The following is a 9,801-nucleotide window of genomic DNA, read 5'->3' on the forward strand; positions in this document are numbered from 1 at the left end:
GTGGATTTTTGGAGATAATGCCAATCCATAATGGGTGTCTTGATGCATTGTGTCTTCCTCCCCTTCTCCATCTATAAAAGTCTGTCCTCATGCATTTGACAAGCTAGTTTTTGAGTAGTGGTGATAGTGCTAGTAGTGATTACGCTTGTCTTGAGTGATAGTAAGAGTCTTGGAGCATAGGGAGGTTATGCTGTCAGATGTCTGAGTTGTGTATTCATAATCAAAGAGAGAGAAAGGTTTATTGCAAGACATATGCAGTTGCTCGCCCAGCCAGAGGAGACATTCAACGTCAGAACTTTGGTTGTATTTTTCTCTGTTGATTATTCATTAATAAATGACTATCGTTATGGTTTCGATCTTATTGTTCATTATGATAATTTTTGATCTATGTCTTTTCTGACCGATATATAGTTGTATTTGGTGGATTTTATGCTTGTATTCGCTTCGTTCTTTGCATGTGCAGGTATCCATTCACGGAGATCGTGAGGATCGTGACCTGCCGGAGCAAGGGAACGAGAGTATCAACTTGTCTACGACACTAGCGTTGGACTCCAGGTTGGTTCTCATAATCTACTTACAATTTGCAACTAGGAACTTGCATGGTAGCGTTAATTGATTGTTGCTAGACCCATTTTGGGCTAGTGGGATCGGCTCTGTCCGCCGAGGGGATTTACCTCTCCAACAATTTGGTGACTCCACTGGGCGACTACCGAATTAGACTCAATCCTCACAAATGTGTCTTCTGTGTTGAATCCGGCCGACTTCTCGGGTTTTTCGTCTCCCGAGAGGGCATCCATTTGGATCCCCTTAAAGTCGAGGCTATAGTGAATCTTCCTCCCCCTGCTTCTTTACAGCAATTGCAAAGCTTGCAGGGTAAAGCAAATTTTCTACGACGTTTCGTTCCAAACTTTGTCGAGGTGGCCAAAGGTTTCACACGATTACTAAAGCGAGATGTCCCTTTTCATTGGGATACCATTGCTCAGGAATCTTTTGAGCATCTCAAGGGTCTCCTTGTTTCTGCTCCATTGCTTCGTCCTCCGAACTATCATCGTGACTACACTCTGTATTTGGCTACCGCCGACACCACTATCGGCATGGTTCTCGTTCGAACTAACGATGATGACACTGAGCATGTTATATATTATCTCAGCCGCAATCTTTTAGATACGGAAACTCGATATGCTTATGTCGAGAAGTTGGCTTTGGCCGTCGTTTGTGCTGTCCAACGTTTCCGTCATTATATTCTGCTGCGCACTACTACCGTGATTTCTGATTGCAACCCCATGACGTATATTTTGTCACGCCAGTTGCTGGGGGGCAAGTACTCAAAGTGGATTGTCATCCTCCAAGAGTTCGACTTGGAATTTACCACTGCCAAGTCCAAGAAATCCCTTGTCTTTGCTGAGTTACTTTGCTCTTTGCCATCCTCTTCCCCGCCCTCTCATACAGAGGATCAAATTCCGGATGAGACTTTATTTCTCATCAGCACCCTTGATCCCTGGTACGGAGATATCATTATATATCTGCAGACGTCCTCCTTTTACCCTGGCGTGTCCAAAGATGCTCGGCGAAGGATTCGTCATCAGTCTCAACCATAGTGTATCATTGGGGATACACTATATCGCCTCAGCACCGACTCTGTTCTCCGTCGTTGTCTAACTCTCGAGGAAGCTGAGCGTGTCTTGAATGACTGCCACTTTGGTGCCTGTGGTGGTCACATGTCTGGATATGCTACTGCCCAAAAAATCCTCCGTGCTGGCTACTTTTGGCCCTCTATCTTTAAGGATTGCATTCTTGCCGTCCGTTCTTGTCATGAGTGCCAGATATACCAAGCGGAAGATGCGAGCGCCTCCCGCTCCATTGCACCCTGTTGTCACCGTCAGCCCTTTTGCAAAATGGGGCATTGATTATATGATCTGTAACCCTCGCTCAACTGGGGGGCATGGGTTTATTATCGTTGCCATCGATTACTTTACTAAATGGGCCGAGGCAATGCCTACATCAACTGAAGACGGTCACACAACGGCGCAATTTTTATTCAACCATGTTATCTCGCGATTCAGCGTCCCTCAAGCCATCGTCACTGATCATGGGAAGCATTTCCGTAATCATATGATGTCGGAACTAACAACCCAGCTAGGCTTACAAAACGATAGTTCGACTCCATACTACCCTCAGTCCAATGGCCAAGTTGAAGCTATCAATAATATTTTGGTTACAATGCTTCAGCGTACCGTTGGCATGCATAAGTCTAACTGGCATTTGATGTTGTTCCCTGCCTTGTGGGCCTACCGAACCTCCGTGAAGGACGCCACTGGTTTCACTCCATTTTAGCTAGTTTATGGACTAGAGGCTACCCTTCCAATCGAGTGCGAAATCCCTTCATTAAAATTGGTTGTCGAACTACTTCCCAACACTACTCCATTAGAAGAACGCCTTCTTTACCTGGAACGGCTAGATGAGACCCATCGCCTGGCCTCTTTGGCCATCGAAACACAAAAGAAGCGAGTCAAGACTCACTTCGATCAGACTGTACATCCACGTTCTTTTGTTGAGGGAGATTTAGTCCTGCTATACGATTAGGCAAATGATAAGCTGGGAGCAGGAAAGCTTGAGCCTATGTGGCTAGGCCCTTACATTGTCAAGAAAGTTTTGCAAAAAGGGGCCTACGAGCTAATTGATTATGAAGGGAACCCTCTCGGGAAGCCCCGAAAAGGGCTGTACTTGAAAAAGTACTATGCATGATGCTTGTACACTTTATTTTGTACATACATGTACTCTAGCAAGAGTGTTGTGTGTATGTGTTTCAGTTTTAAAGGCGTAACTGCCACTTATTGTGTCTTTCGCTTCTTGTGCAGATGTCTGATGCACCTTATGTTGGTTTCGCTGATGGTGCCTACAGCAGTACCCGCAACTTGTCCTCTGCGGCGTGGGTGATCTATGATCCTCATGGCGAGCTGATATATTTTCAAGGTGTGTGTTTGGGTCGTACCACTAACAATGTCGCCGAATATTGTGCTGTAATCGAGCTACTTGCTGAAGCAATTAATCTCGGCATTCGTGCATTGGTAGTGAACCTGGACTCTCAACTTGTCGTCCACCAGCTCAACGGGTAATATTCCGTCAGAGACCATCGCATCCTAAGGTTGTATTTACGTGTGAGATTGTTAGAAAGGAACTTTGATTTTATCACATGTCAGCATATTCCACGACAATTAAACACATTATCTGATGCATTGGCTAATCATGTATTAGATAGACATTTACGTAATTTGTAATCAAAACATTATACAAGCTGTTTTTGGGAAAAGTATCTATTCAGACGCCCCTATCCCACTCTAAGGTGTGATAGTGCCTTAGCAACAAACAAGGAAAACTACTTGAGTATTCTTCTTTATGAAATGTAAATGAGGAGAAAGGATGTTACTAACCTGTGTCTTTCGCTAGTTTGTTGATCCAATCACTCCTCTCTTCAATAGCTCCCAGCTCCCTGCTCCCTTACTGGCCCAGCTTCACCGAATTCCTGCAAGATCACAAGAGAGAGAAACTACACGAAGATATAGATATACATTCATAAAAAGCTCAGGATCAGATTAAGCTAAACATGCAAATATAACAAAACATCATTGATACACAACATGTAGGAGAAACTCAAATAATTTTATTGATATGATAAGAAATTCCAAGAGGAGATACAACCAAGTGAGTCCCGATACAGCATCTACCTCCCAGCAAAGGAATCCCTTCCTCTCCTCCAACAAAGCATAAATCACCCAATGTACTAATCTCAATCTCAAACCAACAACAATTCTCTGCAAAGTACAAAATTCTAGCCTCCAGATCTCTGGGATGAGGGATCCATATATAGATGTAAGCAGAGAGGATGAGTCAGCTTATGTTTTGACTTGTGGCTTCTCTCTATCAGTTCTTTCTTCCACTTGGAGACTGAGAGCCTCTTACTCATCACTTGGTCGAATTCAGTGAGGCAAGTGTCATTGGAGAAGATTTTGGAAGCTTCCATGGTCTTTCCACCTCGTTGAATGACTCTGCCACTTGTCATTTCCCGCTCAACACACCTGGGTAGTGCATTCAAGTGCGTTGCAACGCACCTAGCTAGTGTATTTGGGTGCTTTGCAACGTAGGCAGCTAGTGGAGCTTCTGAATTGATCCTGATTTGACTAGTTTTGAGCAGTTTCTGGTGGAGAACTTCTGGGAGGAGCTGTCATTGGTTGACCTTGTTCCTTTAGGAGCTGTAACAACATCTTTAGGGACTTTGGATCCCTTGGATTATGGACATTTCATGCTTATATTTGTAAGGTACAAAAATGTCTATAACAGTTGCCCCCTAAAGTATGAGGCCGTTTATCGGGTGAAATGCTTTATTAGGAGGATCCGAAGTTCTTTCAATGCTGGGAGGAGACCTGTAATAAGATACAATACAATACATTATTTTTCATACTGTTTTCATGATCTAGCTGAGGCGGGCATTCCCATGCTCAGCTTTATAAGTTCATTTTTATGTACATAGGACAGACAATCGTCTGATGGTAGAGTGATGATTCTGATGAAATCATCATCCTTTTGGTAGGATGATTATCTGTTTTGCAGTGCTGTACATGTCGATGTATTTATTTTTCCAGAATATATATCGTAGCCCGGATGGATGAAACTAGATCCGGGTTCTTCAATCTCGTCCGATCTTCACTCTAAGTACAAGTCGATCCATGTGAGAAATGTTTTGAAGTCGAACATGGAAAGACATCGCTTGATTACCAGTCAATGATGTAAACTGTTAACAAGCGCGAGAGGAATCACCGATAATGATAATGACCCTCAAGGTACTGCAGTACAATTCACGTGGTGTGAATAAAGGACTTGGCGTCAAACACAACGCAAAATCTTTCTGTCGAAGGTCATTGATGTATACCTGTTGCCGGAAGTGAGAAACTTGCCATTGAGGCATGCAAGCTTCAAAGTACTGAAGGGGGTGTTCCTAGATCAACTTATTGGATAATGAGCTGATGTTGACAAGAAGCGATCCGTCAAAGGAGGGCCTTGATGTATCCCACATCAGTGACACGGAACGGAGCAAATGATTTTTATGGAGGTGAAAACGATCTGATGATATATGGTTCGGGGTGGCAGTTGTTATCACTTAAGAATTCTAATTTCAAAACCGCTCACATTAGTTTGATGGTAAAAAATTAGGTGCTAGTCTAGGTTTGAGTTTTTGTTTGCCTTAGAGTCTGAGTCTTAGGAGTCCACTATGCATCCTCATTCACCACTGGTCTCATAATTCACACAAGTTCCATGTGTCCGCTTTGTTCAAAGGTTATTATGTGGTACAAAGCTCTTTAGGAGATTTCGTAGCCCATAAGTCAGTTTTAGGTGTTTTCGCAGCGCAACATATTTCATGTGATTTCGTAGCGCAGAAACCCGGTCTAGGTGATTTTGTGCTGATCCATAGCAAATCTCACCCAGCTGTCATACTTATCAGAATCCGCTGTGTTTTAGGTTGGTACTGGCACATGTTGCAGTTGTTGCTGAGAAGGAGACAAAGGGTTCTGTTTACGATCTGAATGCATTTAATGGAAAGCTGCTTGCTGGTATCAATCAAAATATTCAGTTATGTTGACACGAATAGTCCAGTGGGTTCGATTATCTGTTTTATTTCAATGTGGTATTGTGACCTGTTCATGAAACACAATTAGAAAAACAAATCAGTTGATGTTGCTGGGCACTAGGGCCTTTATAACAGGTGAAAATGTGAGCGGTTCCTTGACATGGGTAGTGAGCTGCTGCCGAAATTGCATTTAAAAAGGAGCGGAAGTAGAGACATTGTTTTGATTTTCAACTTTGAAGATCCAGATGGAGAACAGTTCTCAGCCACCTGGATTCTGCTTTCACCCGACGGATGAGGAATTGTTCACCCACTATCTGAAAAGAAAAGTATATGGGCGCCCTCAACATTGCAGTGTCATTTCAGAGGTCAATACATACGACTGCGAACCATGGGATTTGCTTGACAACTCATGTCTGAAAGGAATAAATTTGAAAGGGTTATTTTTTTTTTCAAGCCCCAAAAAGGCGGAATACCCTATTGGACCAAGGAAAGTTCGAGCGACCAAGCTGGGTTACTGAAAGGTCACTCGAAAAAACCAAACTATTGTTGCATCCTCTGAAGTTCTAGGGATTAAGAAGACTTAGTTTTCTACAGAGGGCGTGTTCGCCATGGAGAAAGAACCAATTGGCAGATGCATGAGTACATTCTTGATTATTGCAACCATAGCAATTCAAATACTGTGCAGCAATCATATGTACTTTGTAAAGTCTTTGAGAAGAATATTAGCAGAAGATGTAAATGTTGTTCTACTTCATCCTTCTCTGACACCCACTTGTCTCCTTTCTATAGAATAGAACAACTTATCTTGGCTACTATTCCTCTTTCAGAAGATAATCTAGCTCCAAGTATTGTGACAGAGAAGAACATCAAGTTATTATTTGAAATGCAGAAAAAGGTGGATAGAATTCAAGGAAACTACTCTGGATCATTGGTATCTCTAAAGGATATCTGCATGAAGCCGGTTGGTGAGGAGTGTGCTAGTCAAACTGTTTTACAATACTATAAAATGAAACCAGAACTGTTTGATGATTATGAAGGGTCTTCACATGCGTTGTTTTGCTTTGAGCATTACACATCTTCGGAGCCATGCTTGAGTTCATATCATGCTCCTGTTGACCCAAGCACAATATTAGGGGGTTACAAGGGAAGCAACTATTCACAGGCTACTGCATTTGTTATCACATATCCTGTTAATAATGCTGTAGACAAGACAGGACATGAAAATGGAAAAGCGTTAGCATGGGAGAATTCTTTCATTCATTTAGTGAAAGAAGAGATTATTCCAATGGCAAAGTTGCACAATCTTACTCTTGCATTTTTTGCAGAAAGTTCTATGCAGGAAGAACTTAAGAGGGAGAGCACTGCTGATGTTGTAACCATATTGATCAGCTACATTGTCATGTTTTCCTACATATCAGTGACACTGGGTGATATTTCACCACACTTTTCACCTCTTTATGTTTCATCGAAGGTGTTACTTGGTTTGTCAGGGGTTCTTGTTGTTGTCCTTTCGGTACTTGGATCTATTGGGCTATTCAGTGCACTTGGAGTGAAGTCCACTTTAATTATTGTTGAAGTTATTCTATTTCTAGTGCTTGCGGTGGGAGTTGACAATATGTGCATCTTAGTGCATGCACGTAAACGCCAGCCAGTCGAATTGGCCTTGGAAGAATGAGTGGGAAACACACTTGCTGAATTGGGGCCATTTATAACACTTTCAACCCTTTCAGAGGTTGTGGCATTTGCAGTTGGAAGTTTCATCCCTATGCCTGCGTGTCGAGTGTTCTCGATATTTGCAGCTCTTGTGGTGTTAGTGGACTTCTTACTGCAAGTGACTGCATTTGTTCCTCTTATGACATTTGATTTGATAAGAACAGAAGGAAACAGAGTTGATTGCTTTCCTTGCATTAGAGTTAGTCCATCAACAACTGAACTTGAACATGATAATTTGGGCAGGAGGCACCAAAAACCTGGCCTTTTGGTGCAGTACATGAAGAATATCCATGCACCTGTACTAAGCATACCAGCAGTGAAAGTTGCAGTCCTATTGGTGTTCAGTGGTTTTGCTTTTGCAAGCATTGCATTAACTACAAGGCTTCAACCAGGTTTAGAGCAACAAGTGGTACTTCCAAGAGACTCTTATCTCCAGGGCTATTTCAATAACATATCTGAGTACCTTCGAGTTGTCACTCGAGCTACAAATGACTTCAATATTACACCAAATGGCATGCTTCTAGGGCAGGGTTCAGTTCTGAATGATGTTCTTGTAGCCAGATTCATACAGTTATATTTGGAACAGTGAATGGTGTTATTGGTGTCATTGCATCTTTTCCTCAGGAGAAATATCTGTTTCTTGAAAAGTTGCAAGCAAATCCTGTCAAAATGATCAAGGGAGTAAGGTGCTTAAGCCATGAACAGCGGCGATCATTTAGCTATGAAAGGAAGACTATGTTTTTGAAATTACACAGCAGTTTCGTAGCGCGCTACGAAACTGCTGTAGCTGCATGTTACAATTCAGTTGATCAATTATGATTAACAAAGCGGCAAATCTTTTTGTAAGGTTTTGTCATCACACAGGTACATGGGAAAGGTTTACAGCACATCAAGGACGTGGCAGTCTTCTCCATTTTGGGTAATTAAAGGATAAAGAACATGGCTAATTACTTCCGAAGATCTTTGAGGAAAACAAAGGCATAAAAACAGGGACAGTTTCCTATTTCTTAGCAGAGGTAAAGGGATACGACATTAAGGACCAGTAAGAAGCTTCGAGCATCCATCACAACTAAACTAAAAAAGACCAATTGTCAGAGAATGAGCCTGTTTTCTCCTTTTTCTCGTAGGAGCACCATCTTGATTGTAATAAATGCTATGATCAGCATGATGACAAATTAGAATCCTAATTGTTTTAGGATTCTAGAGCTGTCAATTAGTAGTCAGTTGTATTTATTAGTTAGTTAAAAGGGTTAATAGGTGTCATTAGAAGTAGTTTTCGAATTCCCCTCATGCTGGAGGAGGAATCTCGATCAGTTAGAATAAGAGTTCTATATATAGCTGAAACAACAATGTAATGAGGGTTGGAAAATTTTATGATACAGTTGGTATTTGGTTTATGTAAAGACTCATTGTCAGTAATATAATTTTGACTTTACTTCTCAGGATTCATGAGGGATTTCTTATGTTTAGAATGTATGATCTTGTCCTTTCCATAATTTTTACAGTGGTATAAATGTATAATCACTCAGAATTCACTGAATGTGCTCTGATTTCCTGTATGCATTTATAAATTGTGGTCCCATATGAGTTATGTTCTGAATGTCTAAATGCTGAGTGCCCTGACTTCTATGTAAGGTTGAGTTCACTATTATATTGAGGTGTTGTTGACTCCGTAAGCCCAATGGATAGTTGTTTAATGTGTTTCCAGCATTCATATTTGTCACATTTGTTCTATAAGAGTTAGCCATCTAAATCTTTATCAAAATCATTAACCTTTTGAGAGAGCCCTCTCAGGTTGAGGAAGCTAAGCCTCAACCAAAAGTTGGTTTGAAATAGTTACTTAGAGTCAACCTGACTAGCAGCCTATCAGGGTCTGATTTTGAGATAACAGCGGTCATGAAAGAATGAAGTATAATGTATGGTAGTGGATGGGACACGGTTGATTCTCTGGATGACTTCTCTTGAACATATCGGCGACACTTATATGATGGATTGGTAGCATTTACCCCGAAGGTGGATGGTATGGCGAGACCATGGTGATGTGACCGGTGAATGAAACAACCCAACCCGACTCAGGCATGGAGTGGAAGTGTCATGTTCAAGAGCGACTTGCTACCAATAAAGGTTCTTTGAGTTTCTTCCCAATTTTTCCCTAGTCATTGCTGACCAGTACCTCTTTATTTTTGTCAAGCTTGAGGAGGATAACATATGCTTGTTCTATAATTTGCCCTTCACGCAAACCCATCGCTATGTTTTAACGAGCCTAGCGATAGTGAAACTTGTTCTTGTCTAAAGACAAGTTTGTCGCTATTAATCTTTTTAACGAGTCTAACGACAAAGATAACTTGGTCCTTTTCATTTTTAGAGAGTCTGAAAAGGTACGTAAAGTTAACTCCGGAGTTCCTTTTTCGTCATCTAATCCCTTAAGTCTGAAAAAAGTATAAAACAATACAGAAGGGATGAAT

At 41.5% G+C, this 9,801-nt stretch overlaps 1 pseudogene; it reads left to right on the top strand.

Annotated features, from left to right (window-relative positions):
- The first annotated feature begins 6,254 nt into the window (after nucleotides 1-6,254).
- LOC149165671 (uncharacterized) lies at nucleotides 6,255-7,925 on the top strand (annotated as a pseudogene).
- Nucleotides 7,926-9,801: the final 1,876 nt, after the last annotated feature.

The sequence above is a fragment of the Pinus tabuliformis genome, chromosome 5_1, assembly GCF_031772625.1.
Source record: "Pinus tabuliformis cultivar Carrire ecotype Pingquan chromosome 5_1, CPIR1, whole genome shotgun sequence".
In the NCBI taxonomy this organism is placed as follows: Eukaryota; Viridiplantae; Streptophyta; class Pinopsida; order Pinales; family Pinaceae; genus Pinus; species Pinus tabuliformis.